The sequence below is a fragment of the Bufo bufo genome, chromosome 1, assembly GCF_905171765.1.
Source record: "Bufo bufo chromosome 1, aBufBuf1.1, whole genome shotgun sequence".
Taxonomy (NCBI): domain Eukaryota; kingdom Metazoa; phylum Chordata; class Amphibia; order Anura; family Bufonidae; genus Bufo; species Bufo bufo.
In genome coordinates, this window is record NC_053389.1 from 216,626,396 (window position 1) to 216,650,107 (window position 23,712).

Here is a 23,712-nt window from a genome sequence, read left to right on the forward strand (position 1 = left end):
GTGTGATGTTATGGGATACATGCTGGTGTAAGGCGGGAACGGCACACCGGGCAAAATAGTGGCAGCTGGGGACTGAGTAATGAGGGATGGCCACCGCCATCAGGCTGCAGAAAGCCTCAGTGTCCACAAGCCTAAATGGCAACATTTTGAGGGCCAGCAATTTGGAAAGGTGCGCATTTAGTGCTATGGCCTGTGGGTACATGGCTGGGTATTTGCGCTTTCGTTCAAAGGCCTGGGGTATAGACATCTGTACGCTGCACTGGGACACAGAAGTGGATGTGCTAGCTGATGGTGCTTGCGAAAGTCCAGGTGCAGGGCGGGCCTGCATCTTGGACAGCGGATTGGCCAGCATGTAACACAGGGGAAGAGGAGGCAGTGGTGTGACCCGCAGACACTGATTGTGAACCCAGAATTTAGGCCCACCTATTAGGGTGCTTTCTGCCATGTGGCGGATCATGCTGGTGGTGGTGAGGTTGCTAGTGTTCACGGCCTTGCTCATTTTGGTACGGCACAGGTTGCAAATCACAATTCTTTTATCTTCCGCACTTTCATCAAAAAAGCGCCAGACTGCAAAACACCTGCCCCTTGGCAAGTGAGATTTCCGCAAGGGGTTGCTCCAGGGAGGAGTTGTGGGTTTGGTGTGGCCTGCCTTCTCCCTTTTGCCACACCACTGCCTTTTTCAGCCTGTTGCTGTGCTGCGCATGCCTCCACCTCTGTACTGCTGTCCTCAATCGGCTTGCCACCTTCCCAGGTTATGTCAGTGATTTTATCGTTCACCACCTCCTCTTCCACTTCCTCTCTCTGGTCATCCTCCTGACTTGTTGACCTAACAACAACCTCACTTATTTCCAACTGTGTCTCATCATCATCATCCACCTCGTGAAACACTAATTGCCATTCCCCACTGCCATATTCTTGTGACTGTGGATGCTCAAGAGTTTGGGAATCAGGGCATAAGATCTCCTAATGTCCCTCTTCAAGCAGACTTGGCGAGAGGCACAAATTAAGGAATGGTGATAATAAGAGCTCCTCGGAATATATTATGGGATCATTTGTTTGCAAAGACTCCCCATGGTGGGAGGAAGGAGGATCAGGGTGAGGATTCTGTTGACCAGACTCTTGGCTACTGAGACTGGACTTTGTGGAAGACAGGGTGGTGCTTAACCTACTGGAAGTATTATCTGCTGCAATCTAACCGACCACCTGGTCGCACTGGTGTAACGTCGAGAGTGGTGTCCTGCGCCGCCCTGCAAACTGGGACATGAAACTAGGTATCGTAGATTAGTATGTTTCTTGTGCTCTGGCAGCAGGCACAGTTTCACTGCGCACAGGGCCACGGCCTCTGCGTGCACCAACAACAGCTTCCCCATCCCTTACTGCTCGCCTTCTGCATATTAAATGGTATATATGCTTGCAAGTATGTCACACGTTCAGTAGCGCAGGTTTTGTAAGTGTATGCGCAAATAAATTTGACTGAATGTCGCTGATATTTTGGATGGGCAAACATTATACAGGAGATGTAGCACAGGTAATGTCGCTGACACCAGCAGCGAAAAAATTACACTGAATGTCACTGATATTTCGGTTGCGCTAACGTTATACTGGAGAAGGAGCGCAGGTAATGTCGCTGCCACCAGCAGCGAGAAAATTAGACTGAATGTCACTGATATTTAGGATGGGCAAATGTTATACAGGAGATGTAGCACAGGTAATGTCGCTTCCACCAGCAGCGAGAAAATTAGACTGAACGTCACTGATATTTCAGATGCGCTAACGTTATACAGGAGATGTAGCGCAGGTAATGTCGTTGCCTCCAGCAGCGAAAAAATTAGACTGAATGTCACTGATATTTCAGATGCGCTAACGTTATACTGGAGATGTAGCGCAGTTAATGTTGCTGATAGTGTTGAGCGCGAATATTCGAATATCAATTTTTTTTTGCGAATATCGTCACTTCGTTAATTCGAGAATATTTCGAATATAGTGCTATAAATTCGATATTTCGAATATTCGTGGTTTTTTTTTTATTGTTATATTTTTTTCTTTCCCACTTCCCTAAAGTTGTTCTTACCTGTCCTTAGGATTCCTGACTTCCTGGCTGCTCCAGTCAGTGCCCGTTGCCGCTTCTGACGACTTCCGTGCTCATGGAGCGTCTCCATCACCATGGGAACGTCTCCATACTAGAATGTACTGTCAGATTTGAGAATTACGTTGAAATAGCAATTCGATTAATACAAGTTATAATAATCGAATTGCGATTTCAACTTGTACCTGGTTTACTATGGTTAGCTTGATAGAATTAGCGAATATGGCGAATGTATTCGTCATATTCCTCAAAACGAAGATAACGAAGTATTCTCCATCTTCGTTTTAGCTCCATATTCGTCAACTTCGCTAATTCTAGCAATCAAATAGGAAGGTTGAGTATAGAGACAGCTGTGTTTAGTTCGCTATGCGATTATATTACTTTTTTTTTTTATAAATAGAATCATTATAATAATCAAGTATTTAACTATTCAATTTTTTTTAAAAAAAAGCAAAGTAATATAATCGCATAGCAAATTAAACTTAGCTGTCTCTATAGTCAACTTTCCTATTTGATTGCTAGAACTTGCGAAGTTGACGAATAGGTAGCTAAAAACGAAGATGGAGAATACTTCGTTATCTTCGTTGTGAGGAATATGACGAATACATTCATCATATTCGTCATCTTCGCTAATTCTAGATATGAAAAAAAAAAACAATAGGAGGGGAGTAGCTTAAGTTAGAATCGCAATACAATAGGAGGGGAGTAGCTTAAGTTAGAATCGCAATACGCGATTATTTAAATTGCCTATTAATCGCGATAACTAGAATAATGACGAATATTCGATTTCGACGAATATAAAACAAATATTTTATCGAATATTCGCGAATTTCGACGAAATCGAATATGGCACCTGCCGCTCATCACTAGTTGCTGACACCAGCAGCGAAAAAATTAAACTGAATGTCACTGATATTTCGGATGCGCTAACATTATACTGGAGATGTAGTAGAGGTAATGTTTCTGCCACCAGCAGCGAGAAAATTAGACTGAATGTCACTGATATTTAGGATGGTCAAATGTTATACAGGAGATGTAGCACAGGTAATGTCGCTGCTACCATCAGCGAAAAAATTAGACTGAATGTCACTGATATTTCGGATGCGCTAAAGTTATACTTGAGATGTAGCGCAGGTAATGTCGCTGCCACCAGCGGCGCAAAAAGTTGACTGAATGTCACTGATATTTTGGATGGGCTAACGTTCTACTGGAGATGTAGCGCAGGTAATGTCGCTGCCACCCGCAGCAAAAAAATTAGACTGAATGTCACTGACATTTTGGATGTGCTAACTTTATACTAGAGATGTAGCGCAGGTAATGTCGCTGCCACCAGCAGCCAAAAAATTTGACTGAATGTCACTGATATTTAGGATGGGCAAACGCTGTACAGGTACAGGAGATGGAGCACAGGTAATGTCGCTGACACCAGCAGCGAAAAAATTTGACTAAATGTCACTGATATTTCGGATGCGCTAACTTTATACTGGAGATGTAGCGCAGATAATGTTGCTGCCACCAGTGGCGAAAAAAATACAAAGAATGTCACTGATATTTCTTATGCACTAACGTTATACAGGATATGTAGTGCAAGTAATATCTCTGTCACCAGCGGCGAAAAAATTTGACTGAATGTCACTGATATTTCGGATGCGCTAACGTTATACTGGAGACGTAGCGCAGCTAATGTCACTGTTACCAGCAACGAAAAAATTAGACTGAATGTCACTGATATTTCAGATGCGCTAACGTTATACTGGAGAAGTAGCGCAGGTAATGTCACTGCCACCAGCGGCGAAAAAATTACACTGAATATCACTGATATTTCGGATGCGCTAACGTTACACTGGATATGTGGCGCAGGTAATGTCGCTGTCACCAGCAACGAAAAAATTACACTGAATGTCACTGATATTTCGGATGCGCTAGCGTTATACAGGAGATGTAGCGCAGGTAATGTCGCGGCTGTAATACAGCGACTAAACAATTGCACGCAATTTAGCGCAGGTTGCGCTAAAAATATATATTGCTGCAAGATACAACAATAGTCCTTAAAGGACTTTTGGGTCTCTAGAATAGCACGCAATTTAGTGCAGGTTGCGCTAAAAATATATATTGCTGCCAGACACAACAATAGTCCTTAAAAGGACTTTTGGGTCTCTAACACCAACCCTGCCTAACAAAAAATAAAATTCAATTTCCTACACTATCTGTCCCTTCTACAGCACAGCTCTCCCTGACTAACACTGAGCCGAATCACGTGTCATCGGGTGCTTTATAGTACCCGATGACGAGTTCCGGCCAGCCAATCACTATAATGCCATTTACCAACATGGCTACTAGTGATGAGCGGCAGGTGCAATATTCGAATTCTCGATATTTTGCGAATATTTGGTCGAATATTTGTCATATATTCGCGAATTCGCAAATTCAATATTATTTCTTGATCGCGAAAAATCAGCAATGTAATATTTGCGTAATGCACGCGAAATACAGGCGTGGGTTACTATAGCTGCATTTTTCAAGCTGCTAGAAGTTTCCTGAGACTGGAGAAAATGGTTGGCATAACAGAACATTACAATAGCTTTATATGCAGATAGAGTGCTCCAATATATTTGCGATTGCGAAATCGGCACCAATTATGCGATTAATTATGCGAATATTTTGGCGCAATACATGCAACTTCACATTTTAACAGATCTGACTACTTATTAGTGATTGGTGCACTTAGTATTGTTGTGAACTTGTGACATCACAGCACTATGTATGTAGCATGCATGTATGGACAGCAGAATCAGCTACACTATATCACTTTCTAACCTACACTGACTATCTCCCAATAACTATCTGTATTATATATATAAGCTAACTAACTAACTAACTAACTATCTAATGTTATCACACAGGAAAGCAGAGAGCACAGCAATAACACTGCTGTCTCTCTCAGATCTGCAAAATACTGCATACAAGGACTGCTGGGGAGGTTTTTATATAGTAAGGGGTAGGCAACTTTCCTATTGGATCCTAGGGATGTTGCTAAGCTCAGACAAAGACATTGCAGCCTTCTCATTGGCCCACAAGCAAGAAGGGAGGTTACTGAGGAAAACAAAATCTAGAATATTCGATATTACGAATATATATCACTATATTCTAAATATTTGCGAATTCTCGAAGTGCCTATATTCGCGATTAATATTCGTGATTTGAATATTCGCGCCCAACACTAATGGCTACGGCATTTCAGTGAGTGGTAGTACTCACCTGTATGTTTATTGGCTACATAGCAGCCAACAAACGTGCGGGGAGGAGACTCGAGCATCGCGCTCTAGCACACACGATATTCGGCTAAACTCCACGATGTGATGAGCATCGCGATGCTCGAGCCGACTAGTGTTCGGCCTATCATGCTCGATCAACACTAGTAAATATTTCAAGAAGTCTCTTGGTGGTATATTATATTGTTCTATTAGATGGGTAAAATTAACAAAGGTATTGTCATTCCCGAGTTGGGCAATTTTAGTAAGACCTCCAGACTTCCACAATGAGAGCGATAACTCAGGGATGGCAGTTTCACATATATCTAAGGGAGATTCATATAATTTATGGGGTAATAATGAGATATTATTTGGAATAGAATTCCAAATATAAAAAAATGCCTTGAGGGTTAGGAATGAGGTTTGAACTGGGGTCTTAAAAAAGTCCTGAGAAGTCAAATAGTGTGAAAGTGCATGAGTTAGCAAAATGTGTAATTCAATCTGAACCCATTTCTTAGTGAAGTCTCTAAAGAGAAGAGCTCTCATTTGATCCAAAATTATGGCTTAGTGGTAATGAAGTATAGAGGTTGTGTTCAGACCTCCTAGTCTAGAATGTAAGATAAGAGTGGAAGTTTTGACTCTGGATCTTCTTTTCCCCCACAAAAAGTGAGTGAGAAGGGAATGCATTTTGTTAATGTACATTTTAGGAAGGTATATAGAAATATTTCTCAAAATATAGATGATCTTGGGTAGAATTACCATCTTTATAGCTGCTTGTCTACCTAGCCATGAGAGATGTTGTAGTTTCAGAGAAGATAAGCTTTGTTTAATGGATTCTAATAGGGGGTAAAGTTGTGTTCAAATAGATTAGATGAAGGGTAAGTAAGATTAATGCTTAAATAAGGTAGAGATGTTTTAGCTACAGTAAATCCAAATGAGTTTTTAATATGAGAAAGTGGGATTGGAGAGGCCCAAATTAGGAATCTGGGATTTAGATATATTTACTTTATAATAAGAAGCTAAACTAAAAGATCTGATAATATTATTAATGGATTCTAATGATACCATAGGATTAGACATGATAATAATTACATCATCTGCGAATAGTCCAATGCGAGATCTATAAGACCAGTTTTTATCCCTGATATTAAAGGGGAGGATCTAATATGTTCTGCAAAGGGCTCCATTATTAAAGCAAAAATAAGGGGGGATAAAGGGCAACCTTGGCGTGTGCCATTGGAAATGGGAAAAGGGGATGAGAGAAATCCTGAAGAATATACTAATGCTGTGGGTGATGAGTAAAGTGCCATAACAGCTGTTAAAAACAAACCTAAGATGCCAAATTTCACGAGAACAGCCCTAATGTAATCCCAGTGCACCCTATCCATGTCCAATGATAGAAGCAGAGAAGGCATTTGAGTGGCCCATACCACATCCAACAAATCAATGAATCTTCTCGTTCCATCGGAAAATTGGCGGTTTTTAACAAAGCCTATTTGGTCGTTATTTATAATATTTGGGAGGATGTCCACTTATCTCGAGACTAATATTTTAGAGTATATTTTTAAATCTGTATTTGGTAAGGAAATTGGTCTGAAGTTTGAAGGTTTATCTGAAGACTTGCTTGGTTTAGGAAGCTTTATAATTAGAGCTCGGAGCATATCTTCTGGAATATGTCCCATTTGTGTTATTCGATGAAAAGTTTGATGCAAATAAGGGGAAAGAATGTGAGCATAATGCTTATAATATTCATTGGTAAGACCATCAGGACCAGGGGTTTTGTTTAGTTTTAAAGATGAAATAGACTGCATTATTTCACTAGGAGAGATTTCTTTATTGAGAGAGTTTAGTTGTTGAATGGTTACATTGGGGAGAGAAATGGATTCCAGGAATCTGTTTATACTCTCAATGTCTGGGTGCGGACCAGGAGAAGATTCACTAAGGTTGTATAAGTCACGATAGTATTTTGCAAACTCTTCAGAGATTAGTTGAGAACCTTATTGTTCTGTTGGTCATATATAAAGGGAATTCTAGATTTGACTTCTTTAGTTTTAATTCTTCTATCTAGTTGTTTGTTTGCTCTATTCCCTTGAATATAATGGTGTTCTTTAGTTCTGCGAAGGTGGAAATCATAGTTATTTTGAATTTGTAGGTGTAGGTAGCGTGCATTTTTAAGCCTTAATATGGTATTATTCTGAAGTGCTTTGAAATTCCTCTTCTAACCTGTTGATATTTGCTGTTAGGGAGTCAATGATTTCTGATCTTTTCCTTTTTTGAATAGAGGCCATTTTCAGGAAATTACCTCTTATGAATGCTTTATGTGCACACCATAGAGTAGTGTCGGAAATCATGTTGTTATCATTCAATTGAAAGAATTCCGCTAGAGTTAAAGAGGACCTTTCACCGATTATTACACTATGAACTAACTATACAGACATTTAGAGCGGCGCCCGGGGATCTCACTGCACTTACTATTATCCCTGGACGCCGCTCCGTTCTCCTGCTATGTCCTCCGGTATCTCCGTTCACTAAGTTATGGTAGGCGGAGTCTGCCCTTGTTCTTCTGTAGCGCTGGCCAATCGGATTGCAGAGCTCACAGCCTGGGAGAAAATAACCTCCCAGGCTGTGAGCTCTGCGCTGCGATTGGCCAGCGCTAGAGCAGAACAAGGGCAGACTCCGCCTACCATAACTTAGTGACTGGAATCTCTGCCTACTATAACTTAGTGAGCGGAGATACCGGAGGGCATAGCGGGAGAACGGAGCGGCGCCCGGGGATAATAGTAAGTGCAGTGAGATCCCCGGGCACCGCTCTCCATGTCTGTATAGTTAGTTCATAGTGTAATAATCGGTGAAAGGTCCTCTTTAATGCATTTTTTTTCTTGAAAGCTAGCATTGGTCAAGAGGGAGTTATTTAAACGCCAAGGGGAGGTATAAGGAAAACTAAACTGTTTACATATTTTTAGTGTGATAGGGGCATGATCTGACCAAGTTATAGAGAAAATAGAGACTTCAGATGCTTTTTGTAGAAACCATTTGTCAGACATAAATAGATTTATTCTTGAGTGAGATCTGTGAGGGATTGAGAAAAAAGTAAAGTTTCTTTCATTGACATTCAAGACCCTCCAAATATCAAATAAGCCCTCAGAGCAAAATAGAGTTTGAAGTTTGGAGGTGCCTTCAGTATTTGGAAAGGGGTTCTTATCTAATATAGGGTCAGGGGTAATTTTTGAGTCTCCACAAATTAAAAGGGAACCTTGTTTAATCTCTGTAATTAGATTTAAAATCTTTCTAATGAAATGTATCTGATTTGAGTTGGGGGCATATGCCGTATTTTTCGCCCCATAAGATGCATTTTGTCCCCCCCAAAGTTCCATTATGGAAGAGTTAATTAGAACCGGAGGACTGGGAAGCGGTGAAGGCTCTGTACTCATCGCTTCCTGGTCCTCGGCTGTGAAGGCTGCACACAGTGTAAGGGCACTCTGTGACCTCACGCTGTGCGCGCTAGTTCACAGCACAACCGACAGCAGGAGGAAGCCAGAGCGCGGGCAGTGAGGAGAAGCGGCGTCCAGGAGCAGGAGAGGTAAGTGATTTTTTTTTCATCTGAAGCAATATGGGGCTGATAAAGAGGCAATGGAGGCTTATAAACAGGCAATGGGGCTGATAAAGAGGTAATGCGGGCTTATAAAAAGGCAATGGGGGCTGATAAAAAGGCAATGGGGCTGATAAAGAGGCAATGGGGGCTTATAAAGATGCAATGGGGGCTGATAAAGAGGCAATGGGGGCTGATAAAAAGAGGCAATGGGGGCTGAAATGAGAGTAGGGCTAGCCAAAAGAGGCATGGAGGCTAATATGAGACTTGGGGCTGATCAAATGAGGCATGGGGGGCTGATTTGAGACTTGGGGTATGATCTGAGGTCTGAATGGGGTCTTATTTATATTGGGGATCATATCTGAGGTCTGATTGGGGGTCATTCACTTTTGGGTGTGAGCTGAGGTCTGATTGTGGGTCTGATCTGAGGTCTTATTGGGGTCTTATTAACATTGCGGATCTAATTGGAGCTGTGATCTGATTTCTGATTAACATTGGGGGTCTGATTGCTGGTCTGACCTGAGGTCTAATGAAAAATATTTTTTTCTTATTGTCCTCCTATAAAAACTAGAAGCGTCTTATGGGCCGGTGCGTCTTATAGGGCGAAAAATACAGTATATTTGCTATAGTGTATATTGCATTATTCAGGGAGCAGACTATAATTATAAATCTGCCATCTTCATGAATTATATGTTTGTGCATTTGAAATGCAATATTATGTCTGAATCCCACAGCCACCCTTTTCTTTTTATGAACTGCATGGGAATAATAGATATGAGGAAATATTGAGTTTTGTAGACGGTGAGCATCAGAGTTATTTAGATGAGTTTCTTGTAAACAAAAAATGGCACAATTCTATTTTATTTATTTCAGCCCAGGTTAGTGATCTTTTAAAAGGGCTGTTAAGTCCCTTTACATTAAAGTAAGTCTTAATTTCCATAATGTTTCAAAGAGGGGGGCTGTATCACAGATTGACCTCCATCTACAAGATACCATAAAAAATTACCTAAAATTGATAGAACACTGTAATGTACGAGTCCATTGGTCCACAGTGATGGCCTCCGATTGTGTCTTAAGAAGTCTGGAAACTGCCTCTCTCGACATACTAAATCCCTGGGGTCAGGTGTCAGAATCGTGTATGGATATCGACTTTTGTCATGAATGCTAAAAAGAAAAAAAAAGAACAAACAAAACAACAAATTCCAAAAAAACAAGGAAACGGTTACTTATATTAATCATTTTCATATTAGGGGAGGCGGGAAATATTGGCTAAAGAGCTCTGATGTGAACAAAAAGAGAGCTTGGGAGCAAATTTTGAGGTAGTATTTCTCACCAAGCTAGTGCCAGTCAGTCAGATTATACATAATTAGAGTTGAGCGAACACCTGGATGTTCGGGTTCGGCAGGTTCGGCCGAACTTGAAAAAAAAGTTCGGGTTCGGGACCCGAACTTGACCCCGAAACCGAACCCCATTGAAGTCAATAGGGACCCAAACTTTTGGCCACTAAAATGGCTCTAAAATAGCCCTGGAAAGAGCTAGAGGGCTGCAAAAGGCAGCAAAATGTGCTTAAGAGCATGGAAAATGCTCTGCAAACAAATGTGGATAGGGAAATGAATTAAAAAAACATAAAAGACCTTAAAAAAAAAAATAGGAATGATGTTGGAGGAAGAGGTTGAGGCGGCGGTGAATGGGTGGATGTGGCCATGTAGGCTCACGTGGCGGTCTAGGTGGAAGCGGCGGCAAAGGAGGAATAAGTAGCCAACACAGATGTGTGTTATTTTGCATTTTTACATAGGGGTATCCCCCAAAATATTAGGGCATATACACTCACCTAAAGAATTATTAGGAAAACCTGTTCTATTTCTCATTAATGCAATTATCTAGTCAACCAATCACATGGCAGTTGCTTCAATGCATTTAGGGGTGTGGTCCTGGTCAAGACAATCTCCTGAACTCCAAACTGAATGTCAGAATGGGAAAGAAAGGTGATTTAAGCAATTTTAAGCGTGGCAGGGTTGTTGGTGCCAGACAGGCCGGTCTGAGTATTTCACAATCTGCTCAGTTACTGGGATTTTCACGCACAACCATTTCTAGGGTTTACAAAGAATGGTGTGAAAAGGGAAAAACATCCAGTATGCGGCAGTCCTGTAGGCAAAAATGCCTTGTGGATGCTAGAGGTCAGAGGAGAATGGGCCGACTGATTCAAGCTGATAGAAGAGCAACGTTGACTGAAATAACCACTCGTTACAACCGAGGTATGCAGCAAAGCATTTGTGAAGCCACAACACGCACAACCTTGAGGCAGATGGGCTACAACAGCAGAAGACCCCACCGGGTACCACTCATCTCCACTACAAATAGGAAAAAGAGGCTACAATTTGCACGAGCTCACCCAAAATTGGACTGTTGAAGACTGGAAAAATGTTGCCTGGTCTGATGAGTCTCGATTTCTGTTGAGACATTAAAATGGTAAAGTCCGAATTTGGCGTAAACAGAATGAGAACATGTATCCATCCTCTGATGGCTACTTCCAGCAGGATAATGCACCATGTCACAAAGCTCGAATCATTTCAAATTGGTTTCTTGAACATGACAATGAGTTCACTGTACTAAAATGGCCCCCACAGTCACCAGATCTCAACCCAATAGAGCATCTTTGCGATGTGGTGGAACGGGAGCTTCGTGCCCTGGATGTGCATCCTTCAAATCTCCATCAACTGCAAGATGCTATCCTATCAATATGGGCCAACATTTCTAAAGAATGCTATCAGCACCTTGTTGAATCAATGCCACGTAGAATTAAGGCAGTTCTGAAGGCAAAAGGGGGTCCAACACCGTATTAGTATGGTGTTCCTAATAATTCTTTAGGTGAGTGTATATATATATATATATATAAAAAAAAAAAAAAGAAATAAGTGCACTTGAACTGTCAATTCTGCACAAGGTACAGACAAGTCTTGTGGGATCCAGGCCTGGTTCATTTTAATGAACGTGAGCTTCTCCACGTTGGCTGTGGACAGGCGGCTGCATCTGTCTGTAATGACGCCTCCTGCTGTGCAAAATACACGATCAGAGAGTACACTGGCTGCAGGGCAGACCAGCACCTCCAAAGCATACAGGGCAAGCTCTGGCCATGTTGACAATTTGAAGACCGAGAAGTTGAATGGGGCAGAACCATCAGTCAGTAGGTGTAGGCGTGTGCACAGGTACTGTTCCACCATGTTGTTCAAATGCTGCCTCCTGCTAACACGCTCCATATCAGCAGTTGGGGCCGGTTGTTGCGGCGAGGTGACAAAGCTTTTCCACATGTCGGCCATGCTAACCCTGCCTTCTGAGGTGCTGGCGCTGACAAAGCTGCGTTGGCGACCTCTTCCTCCTCCCCTGCCTTCGCCTTGTGCTTCCACTTGTCCCCCGGCGTCAGTCGGGAATGCTCTCAAGAGCGCGCCTACCAGCGTGTGCCTGTAGTCGCGCATCTTCTGATCACGCTCCAGTGAGGGAATTAAGGACAGCACATTGTCTTTGTAACGGGGATCCAGCAGAGTGGCCACCCAGTAGTCAGCACATGTTAAAATGTGGGCAACTCTGCAGTCGTTGCGCAGGCACTGCAGCATGTAGTCGCTCATGTGTGCCAGGCTGCCCAGAGGTAAGGACAAGCTGTCCTCTGTGGGAGGCGTATCGTCTGCGTCCTCCGTATCCCCCCAGCCACGCACCAGTGATGGGCCCGAGCTGCGTTGGGTGCCACCCCGCTGTGAACATGCTTCATCCTCATCCTCCTCCTCATCCTCCTCCTCCTCCTCCAGTAGTGGGCCCTGGCTGGCCAAATTTGCACCTGGCCTCTGCTGTTGCAAAAAACCTCCCTCTGAGCCACTTCTAAAAGACTGGCCTGAAAGTGTCAGAGATGACCCCTCTTCCTCCTCCTCCTCGTCCTGGGCCACATCCTCTTCCATCATCGCCCTAAGTGTTTTCTCAATGAGACATAGAAGTGGTATTGTAATGCTGATAACGGCGTCATCACCACTGGCCATGTTGGTGGAGTACTCGAAACAGCGCAACAGGGCACACAGGTCTTGCATGGAGGCCCAGTCATTGGTGGTGAAGTGGTGCTGTTCCGCAGTGCGACTCACCCGTGCGTGCTGCAGCTGAAACTCCACTATGGCCTGCTGCTGCTCGCACAGTCGCACAGTCTCTCCAGCATGTGCAAGGTGGAGTTCCACCTGTTGGGCACGTCGCATATGAGGTGGTGAGCGGGAAGGCCGAAGTTACGCTGTAGAGCAGACAGCCGAGCGGCGGCAGGATGAGAACGCAGGAAGCGCGCACAGACGGCCCGCACTTTATGCAGCAGCTCTGACATGTCGGGGTAGTTGTGAATGAATTTCTGCACCACCAAATTCAGCACATGCGCCAGGCAAGGGATGTTCGTCAAACCGGCTAGTCCCAGAGCTGCTACGAGATCGCACACCACCAGGCCGGGCTTGAGGCTCACTGGCAGCAACCACTCGTTGGTCTGTTGTTCTATACCCCGCCACAACTCCTGCGCGGTGTGGGGCCTGTCCCCCAAACACATCAGTTTCAGAATGGCCTGCTGACGTTTACCCCTGGCTGTGCTGAAGTTGGTGGTGAAGGTCTGTCGCTGACCGGATGAGGAGGTGGTAGAAGAGGAGGAGGAAGCCAAGTAGGAAGAGGAGGCAAAGAATGATGCCCTGCGATCCTTGGCGGCGGAAGGATGTGCGCCAAACAACTCTCCACCTGGGGCCCAGCCGCCACTACATTTACCCAGTGTGCCGTTAGGGAGATATAGCATCCCTGGCCGTGCTTACTGGTCCACGTATCTGTGGTTAGGTGGACCTTGCCACAGATGGCGTTGCGCAGTGCACACTTGATTTTATCCGATACTTGGTTGTGCAGGGAGGGCACGGCTCTCCTGGAGAAGTAGTGGCGGCTGGGAACGACGTACTGTGGGACAGCAAGCGACATGAGCTGTTTGAAGCTGTCCGTCTCCACCAGCCTGAATGACAGCATTTCAAAGGCCAGTAGTTTAGAAATGCTGGCATTTAGGGCCAGGGATCGAGGGTGGCTAGGTGGGAATTTACGCTTTCTCTCAAAGGTTTGTGAGATGGCGAGCTGAACGCTTCCGTGTGATATGGTGGAGATGCTTGGTGACGGAGGTGGTGTTGTTGGTGGCACATCCTCTGTTTGCTGGGCAGCAGATGCCAACGTTCCTCCAGAGACGGAGGAAGAGGCAGAGGCAGCAGCAGAAGATGGAGCAGGAGGGGCCTGAGCCCTTTCTTGGTTTTGAAGGTGCTTACTCCACTGCAGCCCGTGTCTCGCATGTAGATGCCTGGTCATGCAGGTTGTGCTGAGGTTCAGAACGTTAATGCCTCGCTTCAGGCTCTGATGGCACAGCGTGCAAACCACTCGCGTCTTGTCATCAGCACATTGTGTGAAGAAGTGCCATGCCTGGGAACTTCTTGAAGCTGCCTTTGGTGTGCTCGGTCCCTGGTGAAAGTGGCCAGTAGCAGGCGAACTGTTTTGGCGACGGCTGCTCTGCTTTTACACCCTGCTCCCTCTTTTGCCACGCTGTTGGTTCAGTCTCACCACTGCCTCTTCCTCCAAACTCTGAAAGTCAGTGGCACGACCTTCATTCCATGTGGGGTCTAGGACCTCATCGTCCCCTGCATCGTCTTCCACCCAGTCTTCCTCCCTGACCTCCTTTTCGGTCTGTACACTGCAGAAAGACGCAGCAGTTGGCACCTGTGTTTCGTCATCATCAGAGAGGTGCTGAGGTGGTATTCCCATGTCCTCATCAGGAAACATAAGTGGTTGTGCATCAGTGCATTCTATGTCTTCCACCCCTGGGGAAGGGCTAGGTGGATGCCCTTGGGAAACCCTGCCAGCAGAGTCTTCAAACAGCATAAGAGACTGCTGCATGACTTGAGGCTCAGACAGGTTCCCCGATATGAACGGGGGTGATGAGACAGACTGATGGGCATGGGTTTCAGGCGCCACCTGTGTGTTTTCTGCAGAAGACTGGGTGGGAGATAATGTGAACGTGCTGGATCCACTGTCAGCCACCCAATTGACTAGCGGCTGTATTTGCTCAGGCCTTACCATCCTTAGAACGACATTAGGCCCGACCAAATATCGCTGTTGATTCTGGCGGCTACTGGGACCTGAGGTAGTAGGTTCAGTAGGACGTGTATCTGTGGCAGAACAGCCACGTCCTCTCCCTGCACCAGAGGCTCCACCAACACCACCACGACCATGACCGCGTCCCTTATTAGATGTTTGCTTCATATATAGCGTTCACCAAGCAAAGTAAAAAGTGGTTAAGTCTGTTAAAAATAATTAACCGCCAATAAAAACCCTGATCTAGGGTATTGCACTCCAATTTTTTTTTTTAAAACTCTATATGACAGATGTATTTGTGGCCTAAATTTCAAAGTCACTTATGCACATCTAATCCCAGATGTGCAGTATATGAAACAGAGGGGTTTGTTTCACCCAGTATGCCAAAGCTGTATTCCTCGCCTAAATGTGACACTCACTTATGCACCTATAATCCTAGATGTGCACTATATGAAACAGATGGGGTTTTTTTCACCCCAGTATGCCCCAGTATGAGAAAGCCGTATTTCTGGCCAAAATTTCACAGTAACTTATGCACGTCTAATCTCAGATGTGCAGTATATCATAGGGTTTTTTAACCCCAGTAAGCAAAAAGCCGTATTTGTGGCCTAAATTTCACAGTCACTTATGCACGTCTAATCCCAGATGTGCAGTATATCATAGTTTTTTTTTTAACCCCAGTAAGCAAAAAGCCATATTTCTGGCCTAAATTTCACAGTCACTTATGCACGTCTAATCCCAGATGTGCAGTATATCATAGGGTTTTTTAACCCCAGTAAGCAAAAAGCCGTATTTGTGGCTTAAATTTCACAGTCACTTACGCACGTCTAATCCCAGATGTGCTGTATATCAGAGGATTTTTTGACCCCAGTAAGCAAAAAGCCTTATTTGTCGCCTAAATTTCACAGTCACTTATGCATGTCTAATCCCAGATGTGCAGTATATCAGAGGTTTTTTTAACCCCAGTAAGCAAAAAGCCGTATTTGTGGCCTAAATTTCACAGTCACTTATGCACGTCTAATCCCAGATGTGTAGTATATCAGAGGGTTTTTTAACCCCAGTAAGCAAAAAGCTGTATTTCTGGCCTAAATGTGACACTCACTTATGCACCTATAATCCTAGATGTGCACTATATGAAACAGATGGTTTTTTTTCACCCCAGTATTCCCCAGTAAGCAAAAAGCCATATTTGCGGCCTAACTTTCACAGTCACTTATGCAAGTCTAATCCCAGATGTGCAGTATATCAGAGGTTTTTTTAACCCCAGTAAGCAAAAAGCTGTATTTCTGGCCTAAATGTGACACTCACTTATGCTCCTATAATCCTAGATGTGCACTATATGAAACAGATGTTTTTTTTCCGCCCCAGTATGCCCCAGTATGAGAAAGCCGTATTTCTGGGGTAATTTTACAGTCACTTATGCAGCGATAATACTAGATGTGCACTATATGAAAAAAAGTTTTTTTTTAACCCCAGTGTCTCAAAGCAGTATTTCTGGATTTGCAGACATGCAGATATCCTGTGCTGGTGCACTATCGTTGCATAAAATGGCTGCCGATTATGTATTGATATTGACTAACTGAAGGAAAAAAAGTTCGTTTTCAGCAGTAGTTGGCTCAGGGCAGGCTTAAAACAATTGTGCACTGCACCCACAAAACACATTTGCTGTAGATCGCTGAGTAAAGAAGCAGATCTTCATAAGATTTCTCCCTGATCTCTCCCTCACAGCAGCTGCAGCCTATCCCTACACTAATCCGAGCAGAGTGACGGCCGGCGCTACGTGACTCCAGCTTAAATAGAGGCTGGGTCACATGCTGCAGTTGGCCAATCACAGCCATGCCAATAGTAGGCATGGCTGTGATGGCCTTTTCGGGCAAGTAGTATGACGCTTGTTGATTGGCTGCTTTGCAGCCTTTCAAAAAGCACCATAAAAATCGCCGAACTTTTACGTAAATGTTCGGGTTCGGGTCCGGGTGCCGAAAAACCTAAAGTTCGGTACGAACCCGAACTTTACAGTTCGGGTTCGCTCAACTCTATACATAATGAGTTTTTATGGAACCGCGCATTTCCTATCCAATGGGGGGGAAACCTCTTTCAACTCAAATCATCCACTTTGATACAAATACGCAAAATTGTCAGGTCCCACGAGTATTCCTTTCCACTAAGGGCTGTTTCACACGAGCGGATGCCGTGCGCGACATCCGCTGCGTGAATGACAGCCAAGACCCGATGCGGACAGCAGAAGCACGGAGCATTAACATCACTGATAATGCTCCGTGCCTCACTATGAAATCACAGTGAGATAAAGTTGTCACTGTGATTTCGTAGTAAAGAGATCACAGAGAGGCACGGAGCATTATCAGTCATGTTAATGCTCCGTGCTTCTTCTGTCCGCATCGGGTCTTGGCTGTCATTCACGCAGCGGATGTCACGCACGGCATCCGCTCGTGTGAAACAGCCCTAAGTGTTCCTGTGCGATATCAGAAAGCGCACTGATAGTGAAGCACTGTGACTCAATGCTAACCACACTCGTATGATTATACTAACGAGCACAAGTGATCATGCAGGCACATCAAACTATTCCAAACACCTTGTTTTTCTTTCTTTCCTCTCTTCTCTTTCGATGCAACTGTATGGAATATTTCTCCAATAGTGAAGCCCTTTTATTAACACCAATATAAGGCTACTTTCACACTTGCGTTCAGAGCGGATCCGTCTGGGGTCTGCCCAGACGGATCCGCTCATATAATGCAGACTTGGGATCCGTTCAGAACGGATCAGTCTGCATTATATTGTAGAAAAAATTCTAAGTGTGAAAGTAGCTTCAGACGGATCCGTCCAGACTTTACATTGAAAGTCAATGGGGGACGGATCCGTTTGAAAATTGAGCCATATAGTGTCAAATTCAAACGGATCCGTCCCCATTGACTTACATTGTAAGTCTGGACGGATCCGTTTGCCTCCGCACGGCCAGGAGGACACCCGAACGCTACAAGCAGCGTTCAGGTGTCCGCTTGCTGAGCGGAGCGGAGGCTGAACGCTGCCAGACTGATGCATTCTGAGCGGATCCGCATCCACTCAGAATGCATTGGTAGCTGGACGGATGCGTTCGGGGTCGCTTGTGAGACTCTTCAAACGGAGCTCACAAGCGGAACCCCGACGCTAGTGTGAAAGTAGCCTAAAGCAGATTTATTATACTCACAAACATATGCAAAATACAGGCATCAAATTAAAACCAATCTAGCGATCCTAGGGGCTGTGTATACAGAGATAGCTGTTAATCACTGATAGGACCGCCTCTTTGGCTTCAAAGCCCAGAATGAGCAGAGATTAAAATATATAAATTGCAAGTTTTACTGTATAATTTCCCACAAAATATATCAATCTGCTCAACTGTAAATGATGTGTGAAGGTATTTTTTGGTGTATTATTGGTAAGTGCATGACTTAGTCATGATATATACATTACTGTTTATGACAGGGAAAGTTAAACCTGGGGCTGTATACTGCCGTGGCAATATTTTTCATATATTTTTTGGGGCAAAGGGGTGGGTTGGCAAAACTTGTGCCTTTAAGGCTTGTGCCCCTTATCTTTTGACACACTAGCAATGCCCCTGCTAAACACAGTTGTCCCTCTGCTAGGATGTCTAGTGGATAGATTAATTCTGTGGGATAATGTCAGAATATTTATTCTGCTTATGAAAAACAGTCTTTTATTTATGTAAACAAGTCAGGATCTACAATCAAGGAGATTCCAACTTATTTTCATAAACAAAACAAGAGCTAAGTGGAGATCTTTTATCTGCGCTGAGTTGAAGACAAAAGGAAACAGGTATACAAAATATATATATTTATTAATATAATTCAGTACAAATAGAATAAAATATAAAACCTGTGACAATAAAATGGTAATAAACAATGATATGCAATTAAGAAAAGCCCAATAGCCTAGAGAATATAAAGAGAATGAATACATGAATCGGATATCGGAATAATAACTGGAAACAAATATAAAAAAATAAAAAAATGTACACCTGATTTCTCCCAACCGACAGATCTTTCAGATTAAAACTGAGTTAGGTTTTCACCATATTTCATTTCCATATATATATCTTCAACCATATAAATGACTAGAACTGAAATCAGTTCTTCGGAGATGATACAGTGATATGTAAATATTAGAGTTGAGCGGACACCTGGATGTTCGGGTTCGACAGGTTCGGCTGACCTTCACAAAAAAGTTCGAGTTCGGGACCCGAACTTGACCGGAACTTGACCCTGAACCCAAACCCCATTGAAGTCAATGGGGACCCGAACTTTTGAGCACTAAAATGGCTGTAAAAATGTCATGGAAAGTGCTAGAGGGCTGCAAATGGCATCAAAATGTGGTTAAGAGCATGGCAAGTGCTCTGCAAACAAATGTGGATAGGGAAATGACTTTAAATAACATAAACTACGTAAAAATAAAAAATTCTAATCTTGATCTAGGAGGACGAGGTCCATATGGAGTAGGAGGTTGAGGAGGCTGTGGTAGTGGTGGTGTAGGTGGAAGCGGCGGTGGAGGAGGAGGAGGTAGCCTACACTGCTTTTTGGGTTTAAATTTATTTTTATTTTTTTCAATTAGGGTACAACCCAAAACATTGGGAAATATAACCTATAATAACCCCCTCCAGTCGTGCTAAACAAACATTCAGACAATACACTGGCTGCAGGGCAGGCCAGCACCTCCAAGGCGTAAAGGGCAAGCTCAGGCCATGTGCCCAATTTGGAGACCCAGAAGTTGAAGGGGGCAGAACCGCCATTCAGTACGTGTAGGCGTGTGCACTGCTCCACCATGTTGCTGAAATGCTGCCTCCTGCTAAGACGTTCCATATCAGCTGGTGGTGCTGGCGTGCTGACAAAGATTTTCCACATTTCGGCCATGCTAACCCTGCCTTCTGAGGTGCTGGTGGTGCCCCAGCTGCGTTGGCAACCTCTTCCTCCTCCTCTGCCTTCTCCTTTTGCTTCTACTGTGCCCCCGCTGTCAGGTAGGAATGCCACCAGCAGCGTGTCTACCAGCGTGCACTTGCACTCGCGCATCTTACGCTCACGCTCCAGTGATGGAATTAAGGATGGTACGTTGTCCTTGTAACGGGGATCCAGCAGCATGGCCACCCAGTAATAAGCAGAAGTTAGAATGTGGGCAACTCGGCGGTAGTTGCGGAGACACTGCAGCATGTAATCGCTCATGTGTGCCAGGCTGCACAGAGGCAAAGAAAAGCTGTCCTCTGTGGGAGGTGTATCGTCTGTGTCCTCTGTATCCCCCCAGCCAACCACCAGTGATGGCCATGAGCTGGTTTGGGTGCCACCCTGCTGTGAACACGGTTCCTCCTCCTCCATATCCTCCCTCTCATCCTCCACCTCATCATCCTCCAGAACTCTGACATATCAGAGTAATTTTTAAGGAACTTCTGCACCACGAAATTCAGCACATGCGCCAGTCAAGGGATGTGTGTCAAACCGGCTAGTCCCAGAGCTGCAACGAGATTTCGCCCATTATCGCACACCACCAGGCCGGGCTTGAGGCCCACTGGCAGCAACCACTCATCGGTCAGTTGTTCAAGGCCCGTTTACAGCTCCGGCGTGGTGTGGGGTTTGTCCCCCAAACAGATAAGTTTTAAAACTTCCTGCTGTCGTTTACCCCTGGCTGTGCTGAAGTTGGTGGTGAAGGTGTTACGCTGACCGGATGAGGAGCCGGTAGAGGATGAGGAAGAAGAGTAGGAGGAGGAAGCAACGGGAGGCAAACTGAAGAGCCCTGCAATCCTCGGTGGTGGAAGGACATGCGCCAAACTGCTATCCGCCTCAGGCCCAGCCGCCACTGCATTTACTCAGTGTGCTGTTATGGAGATATAACGGTCCACGTATCCGTAGTTAGGTGGACCTTGCCACAGATGGCGTTGCGCAGTGTACACCTGATTTTGTCCCCCACTTGGTTGTGCAGGGAAGGGATGGCACGCCTGGAAAAGTAGTGGCGGCTGGGCACGACGTACTGTATAACAGCCACCGCCATAAGGCTTTTAAAACTTTTTGTCTCCACCAGACACAATTACAGCATTTCAAAGGCCAGTAATTTTGAAATGCTTGCATTCAGGGCCAGGGATCGTGGGTGGGTAGGGGGGTACTTCCTCTTCCGCTCCAGTGTTTTGGAGATAGAGAGCTGAACGCTACCGTGGGACATTGTGGAGATGCTTGGTGACCCAGGTGGTGGTGTTGCTGGTGGACCGCGTCGACGTCCTCCATTGTATGCATATTTTGCTGGGGTTAGTCGATTATTGCGGTCCACATGCGGTGGGGCTGCTCCCTCAATAAAAGACACGCCACAGTGTCAGGGGCTGAGCAGCTCCTCCAGAATTGCCACTTCATTTCTGTGTTTTTGTCTTGTTAGATTTGAGTGTGTTTGGACACTCTGTTGCACCTGGTTACTTCCATCACATGGTCTGGCATAGGTGTGGCTCACGGCCTGGCCTCATTCACATTGTACTACCACAGTATTCATGCTGGGCCTTTGTGTGGAGGCTTGGCTGTGTGCTGAATTATATCACCCCCAGACCATGTTCACACCATAGTTAGAGTAGCGGCTAGGACCCTTTGCCATGCTGAGTGACCGTGACGTGGTGCATTGATGGGCTCCGATATCTTCCTGACTGGAACATATTGGCGAAAGTCTCAGCTTTTAATACCTGCATGTATGACTTCCCAGTATAGTCAGTAGCATTTCTGTTTGGTGCATTTCCTCTCTGTGTTTCATATGTTTATTTGCTACATTCTGTGTAGTTTGCTCTTGTGGTGCATGTGGACCGCGTCGACGTCCTCCATTGTATGCATATTTTGCTGGGGTTAGTCGATTATTGCGGTCCACATGCGGTGGGGCTGCTCCCTCAATAAAAGACACGCCACAGTGTCAGGGGCTGAGCAGCTCCTCCAGAATTGCCACTTCATTTCTGTGTTTTTGTCTTGTTAGATTTGAGTGTGTTTGGACACTCTGTTGCACCTGGTTACTTCCATCACATGGTCTGGCATAGGTGTGGCTCACGGCCTGGCCTCATTCACATTGTACTACCACAGTATTCATGCTGGGCCTTTGTGTGGAGGCTTGGCTGTGTGCTGAATTATATCACCCCCAGACCATGTTCACACCATAGTTAGAGTAGCGGCTAGGACCCTTTGCCATGCTGAGTGACCGTGACGTGGTGCATTGATGGGCTCCGATATCTTCCTGACTGGAACATATTGGCGAAAGTCTCAGCTTTTAATACCTGCATGTATGACTTCCCAGTATAGTCAGTAGCATTTCTGTTTGGTGCATTTCCTCTCTGTGTTTCATATGTTTATTTGCTACATTCTGTGTAGTTTGCTCTTGTGGTGCATGTGGACCGCGTCGACGTCCTCCATTGTATGCATATTTTGCTGGGGTTAGTCGATTATTGCGGTCCACATGCGGTGGGGCTGCTCCCTCAATAAAAGACACGCCACAGTGTCAGGGGCTGAGCAGCTCCTCCAGAATTGCCACTTCATTTCTGTGTTTTTGTCTTGTTAGATTTGAGTGTGTTTGGACACTCTGTTGCACCTGGTTACTTCCATCACATGGTCTGGCATAGGTGTGGCTCACGGCCTGGCCTCATTCACATTGTACTACCACAGTATTCATGCTGGGCCTTTGTGTGGAGGCTTGGCTGTGTGCTGAATTATATCACCCCCAGACCATGTTCACACCATAGTTAGAGTAGCGGCTAGGACCCTTTGCCATGCTGAGTGACCGTGACGTGGTGCATTGATGGGCTCCGATATCTTCCTGACTGGAACATATTGGCGAAAGTCTCAGCTTTTAATACCTGCATGTATGACTTCCCAGTATAGTCAGTAGCATTTCTGTTTGGTGCATTTCCTCTCTGTGTTACAAATCCTGTTTGCGGGGTGGCAGGTGGCACTGTCACTCCAGAGGTGGATGAAGAGGCCGAGACTGCAGCAGAAGAGGAAGCAGGAGGAGCCAGAGACCTTTCTTTGTTTTTGAGGTGCCTACTCCACTGCAGCTCGTGCTTTGCACTTAGATGCCTGGTCATGCAGGTTCTGCTCAGGTTGAGAACGCTTATGCCTCGCTTCAGGCTCTGATTGCACAGCATGCAAACCACTCGTGTCTTGTAGTCAGCACATTGTCTGAAGAACTGTCACGCCAGTGAACTCATTTATGCTGGCTTTGGTGTGCTCGGTCCCTTGCTGCGGTAGGCAGTAGCAGGCGTACTGTCTAGGGGACGGCCGCTCCACTTTTGCACCCTGCTCCCTCTTCAGCTGTGCTGGTGGCTCTGTGCGACCACCGTCTCTTAATCCGAACTACACAGGTCACTCGCATGACCTTGATTCCATGTGGACCTCATCGTCCTCCACATCATCTTCCACCAAGTCTTCACCCCTGCCTTCCTTGTCGGTCTGCACACTTTCGAAAGCCCCAACAGTTGGCACCTGTGTTTCGTGTATCATCGGAGACGTGCTGCGATAGTCCTCCCATGTACTCATCTTGAAACATAAGTGGTTGGGCATCGGTGCACTCAGTCTCTTCCACTTCTGGGGCAGGGCTAGGTGGATGGCCCTGGGAAACCCTGCTAGCAGAGTCATCAAAAAGCAGAA